Source organism: Cibotium barometz, chromosome 9, assembly GCF_041138505.1.
Source record: "Cibotium barometz isolate CiBa-2024 chromosome 9, ASM4113850v1, whole genome shotgun sequence".
Classification (NCBI taxonomy): Eukaryota; Viridiplantae; Streptophyta; class Polypodiopsida; order Cyatheales; family Cibotiaceae; genus Cibotium; species Cibotium barometz.
The window spans coordinates 57,692,171-57,718,515 of NC_141054.1; the positions used below are offsets into that span (position 1 = coordinate 57,692,171).

The 26,345-nt window shown below is 47.5% G+C and overlaps 1 protein-coding gene across 7 annotated transcripts in view; it reads right to left on the minus strand.

Annotated features, from left to right (window-relative positions):
• Positions 1 to 26,345, minus strand: part of LOC147635753 (uncharacterized) — a 167,370-nt gene that overhangs the window by 37,703 nt on the left and 103,322 nt on the right. The gene's annotated exons all lie outside the window — the stretch shown is intronic.

A 26,345-nucleotide genomic window follows, 5' to 3' on the forward strand; every position in this document is an offset into this window, starting at 1 on the left:
AAGTGGATAACTTTCTCTTCACCCACCACTTGTACGACTGCTGACCACTCTTGGAAGAGTGCTTCTGCACTTTTCCCTGTCTCGGATGCATCATGCGATGAGATAAAGTAAGATTGCCATGACACCATGAATGGATCTGGACCGAGTGTCGCTCCAACCATCTGCAATAAGTGTGATGCCATTCCTGTCCCAAGACGACCTAACAATCTCTGTTGTTGCAGCAACTGTGCCCTTCTCCTTCGCTAGTAACGTGGTTCTCAATGCCTCTGGTGATGGAGGAGTGTAGGTGGATCCATACTCTGCAATCTTGTGCACCATGTTTTTGAAGTAGAAGCTACGAGCAGGCTGAAGGCACTGGCATCATGGTTGAAGAAGCGCGCAACACTACCATCCACCTCCTCCTTTTTCTTTGGGTCCCATCTACTCTGAAGTGTACTCTGCCTAGACCGAACAGTACCCCTCGCGCCCACTGCTAGTGGTGGTGCCCCAAATGGACTTGCAGTGGGTCCAAAAAATGATGGCATTCTACCAAATGAAGATCTAGTGGTTCTAGAGGTTTGTCCTGAAGTGCCCACATATGTGGAAGGATCTACTCCCACCCCTGCTCTCCGAGCCGATGAAGATGCCCGCGTTGCTTCGTCTTTCTAACGAAGCTTTTCTCGTGCTTCACCAGTGATGTTGGTACAGAATGCAATGTCTTGTCCAAGCTGATGAAGCAGGTGTGCTCGAATACGAGTTGCATAACCTGACTTCGTAAGGAGACAATATTTGCATGTCCACTTTTTCGCGCCTCCTGTTTTGTAGGCACCCTCCGCTAGGACTTCATCCTACCAAGACCACTCCGTAGATTTAGACTTCTATGAGGTGGAATGATCCATGGAGGCCATGGATGCAAAGACTGCAAAGAAGGACCGAGGAACAAGGGTTATTGCAATGGACAATAAGGACAAGGTACCAGGAGATTCTAAAAAAAGAAAGTACACAATCGAGCCGACAAAGAGGCAAAGGGCATCGACAATGAGCTATCTCGATGTATTGTCGCTCAGCCACGCATAAACAACAACCACCATGCCGCTCATAGAATGCCATTAGTGCAAACTATTGAGCGCAGCACAATAAGAAGAAGACAAGGATTAATTGAAAAAGGACTTATTATATTAATAGAAAAGGTGCAATTTAATTAAGAAGCTTCCCATCTATTTTTTAATAAAAAGTCAATGATCATTTAAAAAAAACAAGGTTCATTTACAAAAATTTTTTAAGAAAACACGTATTGATTAAAATTTATTGATTGTGGAGGACCAAGTTGAGAAGTGCCTTGCTCCGACTTTAGCCTTGCTCCGACTTCAGCCTTGCTCCAGAAGGGGAGAAAGGGAGGGAAAGAGAAAAAGGGGGGAGAGAGAGGAATGTTGTTTGAATATCAGCTCTAGGGACTTGTGTACAAGTACACTGTACAAAACAAGTAGTGTACTATAGATTATATGGTGTGGTGTTGAGTGGTGTGGTGTTGAGACAAGTTGCAAGGAGAGCAACGGGAAGGAAGGAACGGGCAGGAGGTGAACTCTAAGGCCATCAGCGCACGTTTTTTCTGAACGGGCATCGCATGCTGTTTACGGGCAGGCCAGCCATCGTTTTTTTTTTGTTTTATTTATGCCACATGGGCAGCGAACCTCATCGAATTAGCCATTTCGTTGAGGTTGCCGTGGGGAAATGGCGTTTCCCTGTTTCGGGGCACCGTTTCCTCCGTTTCATGTGACTATGGACTGAAGACCCCTGATCCTGAGATGATGTTGGAGAAGGGATTGGTGCCTTCTTCCCGCGGCGACAATCTTTGATAGGTTCTCCAAGACTGATGACCTGGATAGTGCCATCTAGAAGGGTTGACTCTATGCTTTCACTTTGAGCGACCTCTGAGAGAACTACCATGTAGCAAAAGAGGGAAGCCGCGGCGCCTAGCCAATCCAGGATGTCAGCATCTTCAGTGTGAGAGAACTCTGTAGTGAGGGCATGAGAGTGAGACAAGATGATGAATGAGGAGCCCACATTTTGGTCAGGCCCGGCTTCGAGAATGAGTTCCCACTTGGCCTGTCTAGGAAGAGAAAGCCAAAGTGTATCAGAACCCCAATCATGAACAACACGTGCATGCTTCAACCATGGCCGCCCGATGAGAAGGGAATAGCTGCCTTGAATCTCTAGAAGGCGAATGAACACGAAATCCATTTTGACTTGGAGATCTTGCATTTCGACCAAGGCTCCTTCCACAATCCCAAGGGGAGCCACAGCTTGTTGGTCGGCCAAGGTGATGGAGAAGTTGGCCGGTCTGCTCATGTGGAGGCCTACAGCTTGCAGAGTGTACTCCGGCATGATGTTGACACTTGAGCCACCGTCAATGATAATACCAAAGAGAAAGGTTCCTGTGACTTTTACAGTAAGGCATGTGCTTTTGTAGTCAGTTAAGGAAGAGGTGGCCTGAATCTCCAGACATGCAGATGGAGTAGCTAGACCCTGGAGTGGTCGCATCGTTGGCTAACGGATGTTGGAGGGACCGGCCACCGCCAGCTAGCATGCAAGGTAAAGAATGCAGAAGAGCTTCAGCCTCAGCTCTGGCCTGGGGGCTAAGAGAGAGTAGAGAGAGATATTGTAATGAGTGGTTTGTAGGAGAGCCTTCATGGACATACGGTAACCCCCAAGGGTATTGGGATGGGCTGGAGGTTGGCCTTGGAGCTCCATGACAGCATCTTGGAAAGCTTGGTCAATAGCAGAGGGTGAAGGTGGTACAGAATCCTTTACAGGGGATGGAATGGGGCCCAAAGGGAGATTAGAGGCAGCATGTTGGGCACGAGTAAGGATGCCTAGAGTGGCCGGATTGGGTGAGAAAGCCACTTGTGGAATCACTGTATTGGAAAAGGGGAAGGGAGCTTGAGGAAGCTTCACGGAGATGAAGTTCATGGTGGGGAAGGTGAAGTCAGAGACCGGATTAGCCGAGGTGCTGACCCTTTGCTTAGGACAGTCCCGGCTATAGTTGGGTAGTTTGACATTGACTCTGCCCAGCACAGTGGCCAAGGCCTCAGGTTGGCCGGCCGCTTGGTCCATGGTATTGTAAGATACAGAAGAAGATGAGGTATTTGGTGATAGGGAAGGAAGAGGTAGGGGTGGAAGAGGATTTCTTGGTGGAATGTAACGAAATTTCCTCCTTTTGTAGAACTTTGGGGGGCTGGAGGGGGAGCTTTTGATGGGGCTATCCTCAGGACCATGTGAAGAACGTGTTTGCCACATGCAGTGAAGAACGTGTTTGCCACATGCAGTGGAGAGAATCGGCAAGAGTTGCCGACAGAAAACACAGCAGCCAAAGTATTCACTCCGATGTGAAGAGAGGAGGTCCCACCAGGCGTGCCAAATTTTAGTATACCTGTAGCCAGCCTGAGCGGCTCAGGTCCCTACTTTTCAGCGCATCGTCAAGCATCTTCAAGGATTATCTCCTCAGCTTCTTGCGGATCTTCATGGATGACTTTACCAACTTCAACAGCACACGCCTCTCTTCTCGCATAAAGGCCTTCAGCGAGCATCTCCCTCAGTTGGCGCCCATCTTCGACAAATGCAGAGCCTCTTGGCTACGCCTAAATCCCAACAAATGCCACTTTCTTGTCATTCAAGGTACGTTGCTTGGTCACATCATTTCAGCTGAGGATCTTGCTCAAGATCATGGCTATCCTTCGTCTTTCACCTCCGAACAATCCCAAGGGCACACAGCTTCGTTGGCCACACGGGCTGCCAGCGCCCCTTCATCCGCATGTACGCCGACATAGCCCTTCCTCTCACCAAGCTCACTAGCCCCTCTACTCCTTTCATCTGGTCCCCTTCCGCCTCCACTGCCTTTTCTTATCTCAAACGTCGTCTCACAGAAGCCCCTATCCTAGTGACACCAAATTGGTCCCTCATTTTTCATCACATACACACTGATGCTAGCCTAACAGTTGTGGGTGTTGTACTCGCTCAGCCAGACAAGGAGAACAATTTGGATCCGCCCATGTACTATGCCAGTCGCCTTTTGACTTCAGCAGAACAGAACTACAGCACTACAGAGAGAGAAGGACTAGCAATAGTCTAGGCGCTTCAGAAGTTTCACCATTATCTCTTAGGCGTCCATTTCATTGTCATCACTGACCACCATGCCCTGAAGGATCTCCTCAAGAAGCCTCAAGTCGTTGGTCACATATGGGGTTGGCTCCTCCTCTCCCACGAGTTCGACTTCGACATCCTTCTGCGCCCTGGGAAACATCATGTCAAGGCTGACCATCTTTCACGCATCGACTCCAGTGAACCAGCTTCAAGTATTTCTGATGATCTTCCGGATAGTGTCTTATTTAAGGAAGATGCTGCCCCCGAAGGGTATGGGGATGTTCTTCAATTGCTAGCTACAGGCTCTTACCCGTCCATGGCTACACCGCAAGATAAACGCCGCCTCCTAATGAAGAGTAGGCCCTTTCAACTCATCGGAGGACAACTCTACAAAAGCCAGCGCAGACTGTTCTGATATGCTGTGTTAGTCCACATGAAGTTCCCTCTATCTTGGAGGATGCACATGCTGGCCAATCTGGCGGTCACTATCCCGGTCACATCACTGCACACCGAATCTTCCAAAGCGGCCTATGGTGGCCATTTATGTTCAGAGATGCCAATCTGCATGTCCAACATTGTGACATTTGCCAAAGGTGTGGCCTGAAACCCTCTCGCCAAGTGAATCGACCCCTCCAAATCTCATTAGCCTGGCTTCCATTCGAGCAGTGGGGCATTGATTCTGTGGGGCCTATAGAGCCAATCGCGCATCCCTCAGAAGCAAAATATCTCCTGGTCGCCACAAACTACGCCACCAAGTGGGCTGAGGAGGTCCAGGCAACTAGGAACAACACAGCAGCTACAGTGGCCAAATTTCTCTACAAGCACATCTTCAACAGGCATGGACAGGCCGAGAGCACCAACAAGGTCTCGGGCACTCTTCTCCGAAAAACTTGTCACTCTCACCCGCACACATGGGGCCAAGCGATCTATGGCACTCTCAGGGCTTATCGCACTGCTTTCAACGCTACAACAAAGCACACCCCTTTCCAGCTAGCTTATGGTCTCGAAGCAATCTCACCATTCGAATTTAACACAGACTCTACTCGTGTCGGCATCACAAAGCTCCCTGGCTTTGCTGCCGCATGTACTGCTGCAGTATCCCGCTTATCACGCCTAGAGGAGACCAGACTCTTGGCCACCCAAGCTCTCAGTGCTGAGCAACATCGTCGTAAAGCCTGGCATGATCGTCACCTTCGTAGACCGTAGTTCCAAGAGAGAGACCAGGTACTCCTATACCAGGCCAAATTTCTGAAAAGGGCCAAGAAGCTGGTTCCGGCTTGGCAAGGGGCAAACATTGTCAAAGAGATTCTTCCGTAAGGCACTGTTCAACTCGCCCATCTTGATGGAACCCTTCTCCCTTTGATCAACGGCTCCCACATCAAGAAGTATACTTCTCACCCTCCGCTTTTCTTTGCCTCTATCAATTTGCACAGATAAATAATTTCCCTATTCTTTCATTTTCTATTCTCTCTCATTCTTATTATTTCTTATATCTATTTTTCTTCCAAAAAAAAAAACACCCTTTTAGCTCCTTTTTTCACTCCCCTTCACCATTATTTTATGATTTAAGAGGTTTAAAAAAAAAAAGCACCCCCTCTTGCCCTTCCCCTCTCGCCCTCCCCCACTCCCTCTCGACCTCACCCACCTCCTCTCGCCCCTCCCCTCTCACCCTCACCACCCCCTCTCGCCCACGCCCACCCATACCGGCCTTGCCTTCTCCCCCACCCCTCTCGGCCTCGCCTACCCCCTCGCCCACGCCGTCTCACCCTACCCTCTTGCCGTCGCCCTTACCCCATCTATTTTAGAGAGCCATCACCCATCCCCATCGCCCTACCCTCTCGTTGTTGCCCTTAAACACTAAACCCTCAAATCCCTCTTCGCTCTCGATCTACCCCCTTCGCCTTTACCACCCCCTCGCCACTCACCCTCCCCACCCTACTCACCCCCTCACCTTGCCCATCACCCATCAACCCACCCCTCACCCTCCCCGCTTGCCCCCCTTGTCATTCGCCGATAACCCCCTCGCCCTTGCCCCTTTTTAAAAAAACAAAAAAAACAAAAAGCTCCTCCTCACCCTCAACCCTTCCACCCACACGTCCACTCCCTCGCCTCGCCTCGCCTCCCGGCCCCGCTTCCCCCTTGCTCATCACTCTGACCCACAGCATCCCTCGCCCATCACTTCGCCACTTTTATAAAAAAAAATCCTCGCCCACCACGTGTCCATGTCCACTGCCTCCTTCCTCGCCAATAAAAGCTTTATGCCCACTTTAGTTTAGGTGTTCTCGATCATCATCGTATGTGCACCACCCTTGCTGCTAGACAAACACAACCGCCCAGCCCCGAGCACAACTCATGGCTTTTTCGTCAGCACAACCTCCCTCTGATAGCCATCCTTCCTCAACCTCCGACTCTACCTCCTTCTCTGGCGATTATTCCTCCTCCAACGAGGCCTATCGCCCAGGTCATGGAGGCCACTCTAATTTATCATCAACATCTAATTCGTCAGCATCTGAGAAGGCTCCCTCCCGGAGCCAACCCAAATCTCCCAGTAAGTTTTCTCGAATCACTTTAGCATCTCCGTCTCTTCCACGGACATCCTTTCCCCCTTTCACAATTCAAATTTCAGACCTTTCTCCCCATCCCTTGTTCACTTCTATTTTTTCTCCTCCTGAAATCACTACTCTGAATTGTCAAGCCCTCGCATCTCTAGCCTTTCCCACCATTGATGAACCTCTTCTCTGTGCCTATCTTCATCAGTTTCCTCGCCTCTCCGTCGGCTACATTACCCCTGATAGTCTTGCTCATACTCTACTTTTTCCATCTGCTCCTCAACCTATGACACCTTCCTTTTGTGGTTTACCATTGACTGCCTTGATGGATCAGTGCAAGGCTTACATTGATCCCCGACATTCAAAATATTCTCGCTTTAATCAAATCTTTCGCCTTTTTCATTATTTCTTTCTTCTGAGAGACCCCCCTCATCACCATCCATCCCCAACCCCATTCTTGCCAATGCTTTTCTATGCCTTTGCCTAGTCGAACCCTATCCCTTTCCCAAACTCATATACACTAACCTTTAGGATCGAAGCAAGCGCTTCACCACACAATTCAAAAAGTCGGCCATTTCTCGCTTTGTGCTCGCTTCTACTCTGTTCATCACCTTTCTCCTTCGTCTTCCTGGAGCTTCGGCACCGCAAGGCACACTCCGTCGCACACGCCTTGCCACCACTTCTACACCCTCTATACTAACTTCTTCGTCAGCACCCTGTCCCCCGGCTTCATCAACACCTTCTTTAGCTGCAGTGTTTTCTCTTACAGTAGTCTAGCTTGGTGCACTCCCTACGCATCCCTTGGTTTCCCTTCAGCCACTCGCCTAGATGCTGGTATGCAGAGACAATGGCCACTCTTGTACTCTTCGGGATATATAGTGGATTGTCTTGGCTTGGCTATTCTCATTTCTTGCTATTGTTCATGGTTGTTGCAACTCAGTGTTGTTTTAGTACTTGTGCAATTATGTTCACTCATGTTCACTGAGCACTTGCACGTGAGCACCTTGCATTTCTCTCTTCATCATAGGCTTGTTCTCACTATGCACACCAGAACTGCTCAAATACCTACAAAGTGCTAGTGCATAGCTGCATTGAATTCGGTAGCTGCCGTCTCAGCTCTTGGAAACCTACGGTTTGGATCAGGAGACCCAGGTGGCACTATCAAGATTGTGGACCGAGGGCGAGGTGCTGACGAAGAGGGATGAGGAGACGAAGGTGGAAAGGTTGAAGGCAGGGAGGTTGCAATAGATACTAGGGCAGCGGGTGGTGCAGTCGTCAAGGCAGACGGGATAGGAGCTGTAGCATAGGAGAGGTTTGGAGCAGAGATAGGAGGGCGAAAAGGTGCGGACCTCCTCCCGTTGTTGAGATGAAAAGAGGGATCAAATAGAGGGAGTTGGGCGAGCCATTGAGGGGTGTCCTGAACCATCCTAGGGCGCTTGTTACGAAGGGAGGGCATTGACGAAGAAGCCCGTGTAGAGGGTGTAGTAGTGTTTGCGGGGTGGACAGCAGGTGCTGATGAAGAAGCCGAGGGAGAGGGTGTTGACGAAGAAGCCAGGGGATAGGGTGCTGACGAAGCCGAGGAAGAGGGTGCTGACAAAGAAGTTAGTGTAGAGGGTGTAGAAGGGTCAGGACGAAGTGTGCCCTACGGTGCCGAAGCTCCCGGAAGACGAAGGAGAAAGGTGATGAACGGAGCAGAAGGGAGGATGAAGAGAGAAGTGGCCGACTTTTTGAATTGGGTGGTGATGCGCTTGCTTCGATCCTAAAGGTTAGTTTATATGAGTTTGGAAAAGGGATAGGGTTTGACTAGGCAAAGGCATAGAAAAGCATCGGCAAGAATGGAGTTGGGGATGGATGGTAATGAGGGGGGTTCTCTTAGAAGAAAGAAATAATGAAAAAGGCGGAAGATTTGATGAAAGCGAGAATATTTTGAATGTCGGGGATCAAGGTAAGCCTTGCACTGATCCATCAAGGTAGTCAATGGTAAACCACAGAACGAAGGTGTCGTAGGTTGAGGAACAGATGGAAACTCTAGAGCATGAGCAAGACTATCAAGGGTAATGTAGCCGACGGCGGAGAGGTGAGGAAACTGATGAAGATAGGCACAAAGAAGAGGTTCATCAATGGTGGGAAAGGCTAGAGATGCGAGGACTTGACAATTCAGAGTAGTGATTTCAGGAGGAGAAAAAATAGAAGTGAACAAGGGATGGGCAGAAAGGTCTGAAATTTGAATTGTGAAAGGGGGAAAGGATATGCGTGGAAGAGACGGAGATGCTAAAGTGATTCGAGAAAACTTACTGGGACATTTGGGTTGTCTCCGGGAGGGAGCCTTCTCAGATGCTAATGAATTAGATGCCAATGAAGAATTAGAGTGGCCTCCATGACTTGGGTGGTAGGCCTCGTCGGAGGAGGAATAATCGCCAGAGGAGGAGGTAGAGTCGGAGGTTGAGGAAGGATGGCTAACAGAGGGAGGTTGTGCTGACGAGGAAACCATGAGCTGTGTTCGCGCCTGGGCGGTTGTGTTTGTCCAACAGCTTTTATTGGCAAGGAAGGAGGTGGTGGACAGGTAGGCGAGGATTAATTTTTTTTTAAGTGGCGAAGCGGTGGGCGAGGGCTGCCATGGGTGAGAGCGATGAGCAAGGGCGAAGCGGGGCCGGGAGGCGAGGTGAGGGAGTGGGCAGGTGGGTGGAAGGGTTGAGGGCGAGGAGTAGCTTTTTGTTTCTTTGTGGGTAAGACGAAGGGGTAGATCGAGAGCGAAGAGGGATTTGAGGGTTTAGTGTTTAAGGGCAACGGCAAGAGGGTAGGGCGACGGCGACAGGGTAGGGCAATGGGGATGGGTGAAGGCTCTCCAAAATAGAGAGGGTAAGGGTGACGGCGAGAGGGTAGGGCAACAAAGCGTGGGCGAGGGAAGATAGGCGAGGGGGAGGCAAGAAATGAGAATAGCCAAGCCAACAAAATCCACTATATATCCCAAAGAGTACAAGAGTGGCCACTGTCTCCGCACACCAGCATCTAGACCAGTGGTCGAAGGGAAACCAAGGGATGCATAGGGAGTGCACCAAGCTAGACTACCGTAAGAGAAAACAGTGCAGCTATAGAGGAAAACTAAGGGGGCTAAGTGCTCCAGGATCAGATACAAAACTGAGGATGAGGATGTGATATATATCTGCTCCCATGAGGAACGCCTGTCCCTACTCACGGTGGACTCTCTCTCAGATGACAGTATGTCGAGCCAGGGAGTCTACTCACCAGAACTGCTCAAATACCTACAAAGTGCTAGTGCATAGTGAGAACAAGCCTGTGATGAAGAGAGATGCAAGGTGCTCACTTGCAAGTGCTCAGTGAACATAAGTGCACAAGTACTAAAACAACAGTGAACTGCAACAACCATGAACAATAGCAAGAAATGAGAATAGCCAAGCCAAGAAAATCCACTATATATCCCGAAGAGTACAAGAGTGGTCACTGTCTCCGCACACCAGCATCTAGACCAGTGGCCGAAGGGAAACCAAGGGATGCGTAGGGAGTGCATAAACCTAGACTACTGTAAGAGAAAACAGTGGAGCTACGACTATTCGGCCTGTTGGAGCGCTGATCACCGCAAGCTCCCCGAACCCTGATTCGATCCCCTCCGCCTCTGTTCCTCTGCCTTCGCTTCCTTCCTCCATCGCTGCGCCCCTCCTTCCCCCTTCGTCTCTTTCCTCCTTCGCTGCCTGAATCGCTCCCTTCCGCCGCCGCCTCTGTTCCTCTGCCATCGCTTCCTTCCTCCTTCGCTGCCCCCTCCTTCCTCCTTCGTTTCCTTCCTCCTTCGCTGCGCCCATCCGCTTCTCTTCCTGTTTCGCCCCCCATCCTCCTCCGCCTCCCCTCCTTGCCTTTGCCCGCCCTAATTCGCCTTTCCTTCCCCTCTGTTCGCCCCTGCCCCTGCCCGCCCTTCTCTTCCCTCTGCGCAGCCCTGTTGTGCTGCCCTTCCCCGGCCCCTCTTCGCCTTTTTGTCCAGCCTTTTCCCCTTGCTTCCCTTTCCTTTTTGCTTTTCCCTTTTCCTCCCTCCTTTCCTTTCCTCCGCCTCAACGCCTTCCTCTTCCCCTTGGTTCGGATTGCTCCTCATCCGGGTTCAAGTCGGCCTTTTTCCTCGATTAGCATCATGGCTAATCATTCTCCCTCGGCCGGGCGAACCATTGTATTTTCCGAAGCCGAGCTCGTGGTCCTCTACGCCGAAATAGAGAAAGACTCCAAAACGACGCTCATTGCCAGAATCTTTGGATCTCACCCGTCCCGTCTCTAGGCTCGGGATTGGGTCCTGGCGGCTCTACCCTCCGACCTCGCTCTACACTTTCGAGATGTCAGGTTGCTTGGAAGAGGTTTCTTCCAAGTGGATTTTGATTATGAGGACGCAGCCTCAGAGGTTTTGAAGGGCAGCCCTTTGCCATTGGGCCCGATGAAGATATTCTTTCTTCCCTACTCCAGCTATTTTGACCCTGTTGAGGAAGACCGGAACCGTTTCCCGATTACTCTCAAATTCCCAGGTCTTCCTCGCGCATATTGGCCTATCGGGTCTGCCTTTGGGCTTGTTCTTCAAGTGCCCCCCCTTCACGCCTTGCCGACATCTTCTACCCACGTGGTCACTGCCTCGGCGGATGCTGTCCCCAGGGTCGTGGTTCTTGCCCGTGACATTGAGCTCTTTGAGGACTATGTTTTGCTTCCGGGCCCTTGTGGCCCTTTGAAGCAACGTATGGAGATTGCAGGTAAACCCGATCAGTGCCGGGTTTGTCACCGGAATTGAATAAAGAAATACCGCAAGGGGCGCCAAGCTTTGGGGCCAACAGGTGTCGCTTTGTTTTCAGATTTGGGCACTCTAGCCCCAATCTTTTCTGTTTTCATATCTAGACTACAAGTGGACGGGTGACTGCTAGTCTACCACACTCTGGTTTCTATCAGAGGCCCGTTTCAAGGTTCCGTCGCCGGGACCAATCATCAACTTTTTGAAGGGGGTGAGCTCGTGGTTGCCTCGAAGAAAGCCATCGCTGAAAATTCAGCAAACATGTCTGATACAGAGGAAGAGTACTTCTACCATGAAGAGGAAGAGCAAGAGACTTCTCCTGAGAGAGATGTATCTGAGGATATTCATGCACGAGAACAGGCTGCAGATGCTGAGCCTTATGAGGATGTAACACAGCCAGAAGATGTGCATGGTAAAGAGGATGATGATGCTCGGTTTAAAGATCGTTTGGCTGGTGTTATGGATGTATTTATGCAGCTCACACAGAGTGAGAGATTTGCTGAATTTATGAGATCCCGCACAGAGCCCGAGAAAAAGAAGAAGAAGGTTCGTTCTAAGAATCCCACAGGGTCATAGTGGTGCCATCCCACAGGATCCATCTTTTGGCCAGTTTCCGAACATGCAGCATGCTTATGGTGCAAACTCTCAGAGTTCCTTCTATGGACAGCCACCTATTCCTCAGCAGAATATGCATCCACGTTATTTTGGTGGTGGCTCGGTGTTCCAATCTATGACTGGAGGTTATCCTCAAGGAGGCATGGGTATGCACGGGCCTTTTGGAGCTAATTTTCAGCCTGGTATGTAGGGGAATATCTATGGTGGTATGCAGTCCGGTATGCAAGGAAATATGTTTGGGGGCATGCAACCTGGAATGCAAGCAAATATGTATGGTGGCATGCAGCCAAGTATGCATAATGGAATGTTTGGAAACATGGCTGGAATGTATGGCATGCGAGGTGTGGGAATGGGAAATGTTGACCCTCTGATGGGCATGAATGTTGGGGGAAGCAATCTTGCGAAGCCACTTCCATATGATAATCTAACGCCTATGGGAAAGGCGAAAGATTATAAGGAAGGGGGAGCTGCTATGAAGTTTGATACATCCAGTGGAGCCAAAGATAAATTAAAAGCACTTACCTTTTTACAGTAGTTTGATGCTGCTTTTTCTGGTGGGAATTACACAGAGTCCTCTAAGGTGAGGAAAGCTGCCACCTTTCTCAAAGGCAATGTTTTGCAGTGGTGGTCTGTCATGGCCCTGTGAAAATGGAGCAGGACAAGTGTGGGCATGGTGGTTGCAGAGTCAGAATATTTTATGATTCACATTGGGGGTGCCCGGACAGTGTTTAAGATGTGTGGACAACCCTAGGTGTGAAGGGGGGAACTAGAAACATTAATTTTTAATGTTTATTGGAGTTTGCCCCTAGGCCTTAGTGGCCCTAGGAACTTATTAAGTTGGGGCCCTAGGGATTAAATTGGGGAGGAGTTTTCTCTCTCTTCCCTCTCTCTCTTCCCTTTTTGGGGAATCGTGTAGCAAAAGGAGAGGTTCCTTCATGCGCATGATGCTCAAGCGTGGAAAAGCTGTGGAAGAAGGGGGCGACTGCTGAAAGGGCTGTAGCTGCTGTTTTCTGAGTGTTGTATGCTGGAACAGGCCGTACAATCACCGTACAGTGTTGTACGACCAGCAGACACTGCTGTGGGCAGAGAGGCGCAGACTTGTGGGACAGATACAGGTGGCTGCGAGACTGCAGGAAACAGGCTGCACAGTGCTGTACGACTGCAAGTACAGCCCTGTACCTTCTGCAGGTACACTGTACGGCCAGTTTAAGGGCAAGTACAGGTGCTGGACAGTGCTGCAGCAGGAAGGCGCAGGCAATCAGTAGCAGAATCCAGCAGGCGGCTACCTCTGATTCACTGCAGAAAGACTGTACCATCAAGTACAGGCAAGTACAATCAAGTACAATCAAGTACAATGCTGATTTTCAGATCTGTACTTTCAAGGACAGCATAGGAGTGAGCTTCAGGAGGAGGATACAGGCAAGTGCAAGCACACGTGTGAAGCAGGGTTGTGGATTCAAGTGCCTGCAAGCACAGATTAGTGCTGTTGCTTCCTCCAGTGTTGTTTCACGAGCTGAACTTGGTAAGCCTTGACTCTGTTCATCTATCTCTCTTTCTATTGCTTGATGTCTGCTACAGGTATGTGTTATCTGGCTCCTTGTGAGAGGAGGAGTATGGCAAATTGACAAGGGATTAAGACAGGGATTGAACAGCATATGTATGTTTGAGCTGAGAAGATGTATCATGCTCTTGAGTTATGCCAGATGTATGCCCATGGCTGGCCTGCTTTGTGAACTTGGCTGATCAGAGGGAGGCACAGTGTGTTGCTTGAGGACACAGATCTGTGTGCATAGATCCTCTGTGCTGAGAAGGATTTGTGGGCAGTCAGATTGGACTTACAGGTGTAAACTCTTGGCTGGTTTTTGTGTTGTACTCAGCCATACATATTATTTTAATTGAATAAAGAAATACCGCAAGGGGCGCCAAGCTTTGGGGCCAACAGGTGTCGCTGTGTTTTCAGATTTGGGCACTCTAGTCCCAATCTGTGTTTTGTTTATCATCTAGACTACAAGTGGACGGGTGATTGCTCCTACCGCACTCTGGTTTTCTATCAGAGGCCGGTTTCAAGGTTCCGTCCCCGGGACCAATCATCAACTTTCTGAAGGGGGTGAGCTCGTGGTTGCTTTGGAGAAAGCCATCGCTGAAAATTCAGCAAACATGTCTGATACAGAGGAAGAGTACTTCTATCATGAAGAAGAAGAGCAAGAGACTTCTCCTGAAAGAGATGTATCTGAGGATATTTTTGCAGGAGAACAGGCTGCAGATGTTGAGCCTTATGAGGATGTAACACAGCCAGAAGATGTGCATGGTAAAGAGGATGATGATGCTCGGTTCAAAGATCGCTTGGCTAGTGTTATGGATACTTTTATGCAGCTCACTCAGAGTGAGAGATTTGTTGAATTTTTGAGATCTCGCTCAGAGCCTCGCACAGAGCCCCAGAAAAAGAAGAAGAAGGTTCGTTCGAAGAATCTTCCTCAGGGTCATAGTGGTGCCATCCCACAGGAACCATCTTTTGGCCAGTTTCCGAATATGCAGCATGCTTATGGTGCAAACTCTCAGAGTTCCTTCTATGGACAGCCACCTATTCCTCAACAGAATATGCATGCAGGGTACTTTGGTGGTGGCTCGGTGTTTCAATCCATGACTGGGGGTTACCCTCAGGGAGGCATGGGTATGTATGGGCCTTTTGGAGCCAATTTTCAGCCTGGCATGCAAGGGAATATGTATGGTGGTATGCAGTCCGGTATGCAAGGAAATGTGTTTGCAGGCATGCAACCTGGGATGCAAGGCAATATGTTTGGTGGCATGCAGCCAGGTATGCATAGTGGAATGTATGGAAACATGGCTGGGATGTATGGTATGCCTGGTGTTGGAATGGGAAATGTTGACCCAATGATGGGTATGAATGTTGGGGGCAGCAATCTCACGAAACAACTTCCATATGATAATCTAACGCCTATGGGAAAGGCGAAGGATTACAAGGAAGGGGGAGCTGCAGTGAAGTTTGACACTTTTAGTGGGGCCAAGGATAAATTGAAGGCACTTACCTTTTTACAGCAGTTTGATGCTGCTTCTTCTGGTGGGAATTACACAGAGTCCTCAAAGGTGAGGAAAGCTGCCACTTTTCTCAAGGGCAATGCTTTGCAGTGGTGGTCTACTCTTCTTTTGCAGGGCATAGCACCTACCACATGGGTCCAATTCAAACAGGTTTTCTCTTCTGTATGGCTCACATCTACATTTGAGGTGGATGTTATGACAGCATGGCACAAGCTGGATGCTTCAAAGTGTGATAGTTTGGAGGATTATAACAAGAAGTTTTGGGAAGCTCTACTCCCAGTGACTTCTTATCGTGCCGTGCCATTATCTGAGCAGGTAGAGAAGTATTGTTGTGGGCTGCCCAAGGAGGTACGAGATTATTGTATAAAGACAAGAGTAACGAACATGTCACAGATGATTGAAAATGCTATGACAGCTAATGCGTTACTCACAGGTGGTTCATCTGGGTTTAAAGGCAGTAAGAAATTGGGCAAGAAAGCTGAAAAATTTGGGCATGCTTCTCGTGATGCTAAAGGGTCTACAGAGACAAAGTATAAGAAGTTGCCAATGCCCAAAAGGACTTCTGAGGAAAGACAGGCTTTGAGAGATGCTCAAAAGTGTTTTTACTGTACTGAAGAGGGGCATATGTCATTCAATTGTCCCAAGAGAACGTCCAAGAAGGACCCTGACAATAAAGGAGAGCCCAAGCCAAAGAAACAAAAGCCTTCTGCAGGCTTAGTTCCTGACCTTGTGGGGGAGCAGCTAAGTGGTGAAGCTACAGAGTTGTGCACGGCATGGGGCAAAGTGAGAGATCAGAATGCTTTGATCTTCTTTGACACAGGTGCTAGAGCCAACTTCATTTCACCAGATTTGGCTGGCCGATTGGGGATTCGCGCAGAGGAGATGGGGCCGTTACATGAGGCAAATATGGCTTGTCCAGGGTATGCAGAACCCGTTACTCCTATCATTGGGAAGCTTCGGCTTCATTTGCAGGGTTATGTGGACAGCGAAGAGTTCTTCATCATGCCTTTGGATGGCTGTGATGTTTTGTTGGGGATGCCATGGTGCCACAGGGTACATGCGGTGGTGGATACTTACAATAGGCAAATTACTCTGACTCATAGAGGGAAAGAGCATGTATTGGATGTAAAACTCAAAGGGGAATACTTAAATAAGTAGAAAATGTTTACATTAGAATGATTTAAATACTCTTGGTGAAATTCTAATTAATTTTAGAGAGTTAAAAATTAAAAAATGATCAATCATACAAAGGAGGTTATGGCAAAATTTTCTAAAATTGTATAAAATAAGTTTTACTTTTTTTTAATCCAAAAAGTGTAATTCCCATCGTATATGTATTCTTAAAGTGTTATTTTTCATCCTAGGTATAGAAAAATGCATGCTAAAAATATTTTATTAAAAAAGTGTTACTTTCTTTAGAATTAAATTCTATGCATAGAAAGAAGCATATATTGAAATTGTTATTTTGATTATAAAAGTGTTATTTTCATCATAAATGTATCCGCTTCGGCGATTTCATCAGTAATGAAAAAGCATCTTTCCGCGTACTTGATTTATGTAAAGGATGCACAGGATGATGAGTCTAAGTCTAATTTGTCAATGTTAGATAAGGACAGGGCTGATTTCTTAAGTGGGTTTCAAGACTGTTTTTCCGAGTCATTGCCAGGAGAATTACCTCCTGAGAGGCCAGAAGATCATGCCATAGATCTGATTCCTGGTAGTACTCCACCGAATAGACCGCCATACCGAGTTAGTGCAGCCCAACAGGAAAAGATTATGAGTCAGGTGCAGGAGCTATTGAATAAGGGATTGATTCAGCCTAGCTCATCACCCTTTTGCTCACCTGTGCTCTTAGTGCAGAAGAAGGATGGTTCTTGGCGCATGTGTATTGATTACAGGGCGCTGAACAAGAATACCATCAAGAATCGATTCCCCATACCGAGGATCGATGACATCTTGGACCGCTTACAGGGCTCCACAGTTTTTAGTCGTATTGACTTGAAAAGCGGGTATCATCAGATACGCATTAGACCCGAGGATGTGCATAAGACAGCATTCCGAACCACATTTGGGTTGTATGAGTTCTTGGTTATGCCCTTTGGTTTGACAAATGCGCCTGCCACATTTAACAGAATGATGGACAGGATTTTCAGGCCTCATAGAGAGTTTGTGGGCACATTCTTTGATGATATGATTGTGCATTCACGAACTGAGGAAGAGCATAGAAGGCATTTGGCCATTGTGTTTGCAGAACTCAGAAACCATAGATTGGTGGTTAATGGCAAGAAGAGTGAGTTTTTCTTGCAGGAGATACATTTCTTGGGGCATATTGTGTCTGGTCATGGAGTCCGTATGGATCCAGCAAAGGTGAAAGCAATACTTAATTGGCCAGCTTTGAGGACCGTGCATGATGTACGCAGCTTTCTAGGATTGTGTTCCTATTACAGGCGTTACATACGGCACTTTCCTGAAATTGCTTCGCCTCTTCATACTTTGACGAAGAAAGCAACTCCGTTTAGATGGGCTGATCGGGAAATTACAGCATTCAAAAAGCTCAAAGAAAAGCTTACTTCGGACCCAGTATTGGTGTTACCGGACCTCCGAAAGGCTTTCAGTTCTCATGCAAGAGGGACATGTGATAGCCTATGAGAGTAGAGTTTTGCAAGATGCCGAGAAGCATTTGCAGGTGTATGAGAAAGAGATGTTGGCTGTAATTCACGCTTTCTACTTGGAAACACTACTTGCTTGGGGCTGATTTCACTGTGCAGACAGATCATCAGACCTTGCGATATTTCCTCACGCAGACTAAGCTTTCAGAGAAGCATATGCGTTGGGCAAACTTTTTGTCCATGTTTCACTTCCAGATTGTGCATGTGGAAGGCAAAAGGAATGTAGTGGCAGATGCTTTGTCACGCAAGCCACAGGTCTCTGCAGTTTCACTTGCTTATCATCATGAGCTTGATGAAATGAAAGAGCAGTATGCCCATGATGAGGATTTTGAAAGATTGTATGATCAGATGTCTGAGGGTCAGCGGCATGAGCATTATACTCTCAGAGATGGGTTTTTATTGATGCATGGCAGACTGTGTGTTACCAGGCCATTGCGACTCAAGGTTATGATTGAAAGTCATGCTCCACCGTATGCAGGTCATAGAGGGATTGACGCCACGGTCAAAGCAGTGGAGACTTTCTTTTATTGGCCAACCTTGAGGAGAGATGTTGATGCCTTTGTGAGGCAATGCATCGTATGTCCGAAGGTAAAGTTTGACCGTCAGAAGACACCAGGGTTATTACAGCCTTTACCTATTCCGGATAGACCTTGGGAGAGCATTGCCATGGATTTTGTATTTGATCTTCCACGGACACAAACGGGAAATGATGGCATCTGGACTATCATATGCAGGTTCAGTAAGCAGGCTCATTTCATTCCCGTGAGGAAGACAATTAAAGTGGATCATATGGTGAAGTTGTTCATGGCGAACATCTTCAAGTATCATGGCTTGCCTACGTCTATCATTAGTGACCGTGATCCACGGATGACGAGTTTGTTTTGGAGAGGGTTGTTTGACAACATGGGTACAACTCTCAAGTTTTCATCGTCATTTCATCCACAGACAGATGGTCAGTCAGAAGAGGCTAACTCTACAGTGTTGGATCTTCTCAAGTGTTATGTGTCAGAGCACAAGCAACAATGGGAAAAGTATCTTCCTTTGGTGGAGTTTGCATATAACAACACTGTACATAGCTCGACAGGCAAGGCGCCTTTTGAGATTGTAGAAGGAGGGAAGAAGGTTCCACCCATTTTGCATACAAAGGATAAGATTTTTGAGGCCGATCAGTATGTGGAGAGCTTGGATGAAGCTTATCAGAGAGTTAAGTTGGCCCTCCAGAAAACTCAGCAGAAGCAAAAGAAAGCCGCAGAACGTCACAGACGTGATTTACAGTTTGCATTGGGTGATTGGGTTCTTTTGCGCTTTGAAAAGGCTAGACTCAAGAAGATGAAGGGTAAAGAGCGCTTATTCCCTAAGTTGAGTATGCGATATTATGGGCCTTTTCAGGTTTTGGAAAAGATTGGTGAGGTAACCTATCGTTTGAAGTTACCAGATCACTGGAGGATTCACAATGCTTTTCACGTGAGTCTTCTTAGACCTTTCCGTGGGGATGTGCCTGAGGATGTATCAGATGAGGCTCAGCCGGAAGTTGAGGAACTTGATGAGGTTCTGATTCCAGAGCAGATACTGGCACATAAAGAAAGGAAGGTACGAGGTAAAGTTTCCCGTCGCTATCTTGTGAAGTTCAAGAACTATTCACCGATGGATGCGAAGTGGATGGAGGAAGGTGACTTAACAGATTCACCTCAGGTTTTGCAGCTTTATCTCGATGCCTTTGAGTTAGAGCCGACTCTTATTGTGGCTCATTCAGGTTCAGCAGAGCATGGGTCTGGAGCATTACCTGATGCTCAAGAGGGGGGTAGCACCTCCACTCCCTTGATCAGGACAGGCTCAGATGACATCTAGAGGTCGCTTGGTGCAGATTTTATCTCATCCGAAGGTACTGAGGCTGACAGTACATCTATTTATGGGACTTCTATGATATATGTGTACTAGTCACATGGAGATTTTTGTGGATATGTATGGTTCACAGTGGTATACAACTTGGACTATTACTATGCCATTGGTTTGCCGTGAATGTTGATACATGTGTATGGCTCAGAGAGATTGGGACGCTGATCTTGCCATATTGTATATTTCACTTTAGATATTTTGATGCATCACCAGAATGCAATCGAGGACGCTTGCCATCTTTCAAGAGGGGGGTATGTCATGGCCCTGTGAAAATGGAGCAGGACAAGTGTGGGCATGGTGGTTGCAGAGTCAGAATATTTTATGATTCACATGGGGGGTGCCCGGACAGTGTTTAAGATGTGTGGACAACCCTAGGTGTGAAGGGGGGAACTAGAAACATTAATTTTTAATGTTTATTGGAGTTTGCCCCTAGGCCTTAGTGGCCCTAGGAACTTATTAAGTTGGGGCCCTAGGGATTAAATTGGGGAGGAGTTTTCTCTCTCTTCCCTCTCTCTCTTCCCTTTTTGGGGAATCGTGTAGCAAAAGGAGAGGTTCCTTCATGCGCATGATGCTCAAGCGTGGAAAAGCTGTGGAAGAAGGGGGCGACTGCTGAAAGGGCTGTAGCTGCTGTTTTCTGAGTGTTGTATGCTGGAACAGGCCGTACAATCACCGTACAGTGTTGTACGACCAGCAGACACTGCTGTGGGCAGAGAGGCGCAGACTTGTGGGACAGATACAGGTGGCTGCGAGACTGCAGGAAACAGGCTGCACAGTGCTGTACGACTGCAAGTACAGCCCTGTACCTTCTGCAGGTACACTGTACGGCCAGTTTAAGGGCAAGTACAGGTGCTGGACAGTGCTGCAGCAGGAAGGCGCAGGCAATCAGTAGCAGAATCCAGCAGGCGGCTACCTCTGATTCACTGCAGAAAGACTGTACCATCAAGTACAGGCAAGTACAATCAAGTACAATCAAGTACAATGCTGATTTTCAGATCTGTACTTTCAAGGACAGCATAGGAGTGAGCTTCAGGAGGAGGATACAGGCAAGTGCAAGCACACGTGTGAAGCAGGGTTGTGGATTCAAGTGCCTGCAAGCACAGATTAGTGATGTTGCTTCCTCCAGTGTTGTTTCACGAGCTGAACTTGGTAAGCCTTGACTCTGTTCATCTATCTCTCTTTCTATTGCTTGATGTCTGCTACAGGTATGTGTTATCTGGCTCCTTGTGAGAGGAGGAGTATGGCAGATTGACAAGGGATTAAGACAGGGATTGAACAGCATATGTATGTTTGAGCTGAGAAGATGTATCATGCTCTTGAGTTATGCCAGATGTATGCCCATGGCTGGCCTGCTTTGTGAACTTGGCTGATCAGAGGGAGGCACAGTGTGTTGCTTGAGGACACAGATCTGTGTGCATAGATCCTCTGTGCTGAGAAGGATTTGTGGGCAGTCAGATTGGACTTACAGGTGTAAACTCTTGGCTGGTTTTTGTGTTGTACTCAGCCATACATATTATTTTAATTGAATAAAGAAATACCGCAAGGGGCGCCAAGCTTTGGGGCCAACAGGTGTCGCTGTGTTTTCAGATTTGGGCACTCTAGTCCCAATCTGTGTTTTGTTTATCATCTAGACTACAAGTGGACGGGTGATTGCTCCTACCGCACTCTGGTTTTCTATCAGAGGCCGGTTTCATGGTCTACTCTTCTCTTGCAGGGCATAGCACCCACCACTTGGGTACAATTCAAACAGGTTCTCTCTTCCGTATGGCTCACATCTACATTTGAGGTGGATGTTATGACCGCATGGCACAAATTGGATGCTTCAAAGTGTGAGCATTTGGAGGATTATAACAAGAAGTTTTGGGAAGCTTTACTCCCAGTGACTTCTTATCGTGCGGTACCATTATCTGAGCAGGTAGAGAAGTATTGTTGTGGGCTGCCCAAAGAGGTACGAGATTATTGTATCAAGACAAGAGTAACGAACATGTCACAGATGATTGAAAATGCTATGACAACTAATGCGTTACTCACAGTGGATCATCTGGGTTTAAAGGCAGTAAGAACTTGAGCAAGAAAGCTGAAAAATCTGGGCATGCTTCTCGTGATGCTAAAGGGTCTTCACAGATGAAGTATAAGAAGTTGCCAATGCCTAAGAGGACTTCTGAGGAAAGACAGGCTTTGAGAGATGCTCGTAAATGTTTTTACTGTACAGAAGAGGGACATATGTCATTTAATTGTCCCAAGAGAAAGTCCCAAAAGGACTCTGACAATAAAGGAGAGCCCAAGTCAAAGAAACCAAAACCTTCTGCAGGCTTAGTTCCTGATCTTGTGGGGGAACAGCCAGGTGGTGAAGCAACAGAGTTGTGCAGGGGCATGGGGCAAAGTGAGAGATCAGGATGCCTTGATCTTCTTTGACACAGGTGCTAGAGCCAACTTCATTTCACCAGATTTGGCTGGCCGATTGGGGATTCGCGCAGAGGAGATGGGGCCGTTACATGAGGCTAATATGGCTTGTCCAGGGTATGCAGAACCCGTTACTCCTATCATTGGGAAGCTTCGGCTTCATTTGCAGGGTTATGTGGATAGCGAAGAGTTCTCTATCATGCCACTTGATGGCTGTGATGTTTTGTTGGGGATGCCATGGTGCCACAGGGTACATGCGGTGGTGGATACATACAATAGGAAAATCACTCTGACTCATAGAGGGAAAGAACATGTATTGGATGTAAAACTCAAAGGGAAATCTGTTCCTATTGTATCCGCTTCGGCGATTTCATCAATAATGAAAAAGCATCTTTCCGCGTACTTGATTTATGTAAAGGATGCACAGGATGATGAGTCTAAGTCTAAATTGTCTATGTTAGATAAGGACAGGACTGATTTCTTATGTGGGTTTCAAGACTGCTTTTCCGAGTCATTGCCAGGAGAACTTCCTCCTGAGAGGCCAGAAGATCATGCCATTGATCTGATTCCTGGTAGTACTCCACCGAATAGACCGCCGTACCGTGTTAGTGCAGCCCAGCAGGAAGAGATTATGAGTCAGGTGCAGGAGCTTTTGAATAAGGGGTTGATACAGTCTAGCTCATCACCCTTTTCCTCACCTGTGCTCTTAGTGCAGAAGAAGGATGGTTCTTGGCGCATGTGTATTGATTACAGGGCGCTAAACAAGAATACCATCAAGAATCGATTCCCCATACCGAGGATCGATGACATCTTGGACCGCTTACAGGGCTCCACAGTTTTTAGTCGTATTGACTTGAAAAGCGGGTATCATCAAATACGAATTAGACCCGAGGATGTGCATAAGACAGCATTCCGAACTACGTTTGGATTGTATGAGTTCTTGGTTATGCCCTTTGGTTTGACAAATGCACCTGCCACACTTAACAGAATGATGGACAGGATTTTCAGGCCTCAGGGAGAGTTTGTGGGCACATTCTTTGATGATATGATTGTGCATTCACGAACTGAGGAAGAGCATAGAAGGCATTTGGCCATTGTGTTTGCAGAACTCAGAAACCATAGGTTGGTTGTTAATGGCAAGAAGAGTGAGTTTTTCTTACAGGAGATACATTTCTTGGGGCATATTGTGTCTGCTCATGGAGTCCGTATGGATCCAGCAAAGGTCGAAGCAATACTTAATTGGCCAGCTTTGAGGACCGTGCATGATGTACGCAGCTTTCTAGGATTGTGTTCCTATTACAGGCGTTACATACGGTACTTTGCTGAAATTGCTTCGCCTCTTCATGCTTTGACAAAGAAGGCAACTCCGTTTAGATGGGCTGATCGGGAAATTACAGCATTCAAAAAGCTCAAAGAAAAGCTTACTTCGGACCCAGTATTGGTGTTACCGGACCTCCGAAAGACTTTTGTTGTCCAGTGTGATGCATGTGGAAGTAGCATTGGTGCAGTTCCCTCATGCAAGAGGGACATGTGATAGCTTATGAGAGTAGAATATTGCAAGATGCCGAGAAGCATTTACAGGTTTATGAGAAAGAGATGTTGGCTGTAATTCACGCTCTTTCTACATGGAAACACTACTTGCTTGGGGCTGATTTCACTGTGCAGACAGATCATCAGACCTTGAGCTATTTCCTCACGCAGACTAAGCTTTCAGAGAAGCATATGTATTGGGCAAACTTTTTGTCAATGTTTCACTTCCAGATTGTGCATGTGGAAGGCAAAAAGAATGTAGTGGCAGATGCTTTGTCACGCAAGCCACAGGTCTCTGCAGTTTCACTTGCTTATCATCATGAGCTTGATGAAATGAAAGAGCAATATGCCCATGATGAGGACTTTGAAAAGTTGTATGATCAGATGTCTGAGGGTCAACCGCATGAGCATTACACTCTCAGAGATGGGTTTTTATTGATGCATGGCAGACTGTGTGTTACCAGGCCAGTGCGACTCAAGGTTATGATTGAAAGTCATGCTCCACCGTATGCAGGTCATAGAGGTATTGACGCCACGGTAAAAGCAGTGGAGACTTTCTTTTATTGGCCAATCTTGAGAAGAGATGTTGATGCCTTTGTGAGGCAATGCATCATATGTCAGAAGGTAAAGTTTGACCGTCAAAAGACACCAGGGTTATTACAGCCTTTACCTATTCCAGATAGACCTTGGGAGAGCATTGCCATGGATTTTATATTTGATCTTCCACGAACACAAACGGAAAATGATGGCATCTGGACTATCGTATGCAGGTTTAGTAAGCAGGCTCATTTCATTCCCGTGCGTAAGACGATCAAAGTGGATCGGTGAAGTTCTTCATGGCGAACATCTTCAAATATCATGGATTGCCTACGTCTATCATTAGTGACCGTGATCCACGGATGACGAGTTTGTTCTGGAGAGGGTTGTTTGACAACATGGGTACAACTCTCAAGTTTTCATCGTCATTTCATCCACAGACAGATGGTCAGTCAGAAGAGGCTAACTCTACAGTATTGGATCTTCTCAAGTGTTATGTGTCAGAGCACAAGCAACAATGGGAAAAATATCTTCCTTTGGTGGAGTTTGCATATAACAACATTGTACATACCTCGACAGGCAAGGCGCCTTTTGAGATTGTGGAAGGAGAGAAGAAGGTACCACCCATTTTGCATACAAAGGATAAGATCTTTGAGGCTGATCAGTATGTGGAGAGCTTGGATGAAGCTTATCGGAGAGTTAAGTTGGCCCTCCAGAAAACTCAGTAGAAGCAAAAGAAAGCCGCAGACCGTCACAGACGTGATTTACAGTTTGCATTGGGTGATTGGGTTCTTTTGCGCTTTGAAAAGGCTAGACTCAAGAAGATGAAGGGTAAAGAGCGCTTATTCCCTAAATTGAGTATGCGATATTATGGGCCTTTTCAGGTTTTGGAAAAGATTGGTGAGGTAACCTATCGTTTGAAGTTACCAGATCACTGGAGGATTCACAATGCTTTTCACGTGAGTCTTCTTAGACCTTTCCGTGGGGATGTGCCTGAGGATGTATCAGATGAGGCTCAGCCGAAAGTTGAGGAACTTGATGAGGTTCTTATTCCAGAGCAGATACTGGCACATAAAGAAAGGAAGGTACGAGGTAAAGTTTCCCGTCGCTATCTTGTGAAATTCAAAAACTATTCACCGATGGATGCGAAGTGGATGGAGGAAGGTGACTTAACAGATTCACCTCAGGTTTTGCAGCTTTATCTCGATGCCTTTGAGTTAGAGCCGACTCTTGTTGTGGCTCATTCAGGTTCAGCAGAGCATGCGTCTTGAGCATTACCTGATGCTCAAGAGGGGGGTAGCACCTCCACTCCCTTGATACAGACAGGCTCAGATGACATCTAGAGGTCGCTTGGTGCAGTTTTTTATCTCACCCCAAGGTACTGAGACTCACAGTACATCTGTTTCTGGGACTTCTATGATATATGTGTACTAGTCACATGGGATTTTGTGGTTGTGTATGGTTCAAAGTGGTATACAACTTGGACTACTACTACGCCATTGGTTTGCAGTGAATGATATTGATACATGTGCATGGCTTAGAGAGATTGGGACGCTGATCTTGCCATATTGTATATTTCACTTTGGATATTTTGCTGTATCACCAGAATGCAATCGAGGACGCTTGCCATTTTTCAAGAGGGGGGTATGTCATGGCCATGTGAAAATGGAACAGCACAAGTGTGGGCATGGTGGTTACTAAGTCAGAATATTGAATGATTCACATGGGGGGTGCCCGGACAGAGTTAATGATGTGTGGACATCCCTAGGTGTGAAGGGGGGAACTAGAACATTAGAATTTTAATGTTTTATCAAAAGTTGCCCCTAGGCCTTAGTGGCCCCTAGGGACTTTAATAACTTTTAAAGTTGGGCCCTAGGATTATTATGGGGAGGGGGCCACTCCAGTGTGTGCTTCTCTCTCCTCTCTCTCTCTCTAGCTTTTGGAGAAACGTGGAGCATACATGCTAGTTCTCATGCGTGGAAAAGCAGGAAGAGGAGTCGACTGAGAAGGTGTGCTGCTGCTGATTTCTGTGTGCTAGAGCAGGCCGTACAGCAGCCGTACAGTTCTGTACGACAGCAGGTACTACTGTAGGCAGAGGCGGCGTTGGGTTGTGGAACAGATACAGGTTGCAACAGGCGGCTGCAACTGCAGAATACAGGCAGTACAGGCAGTACAGGCTGTACGACTGCAAGTACAGTT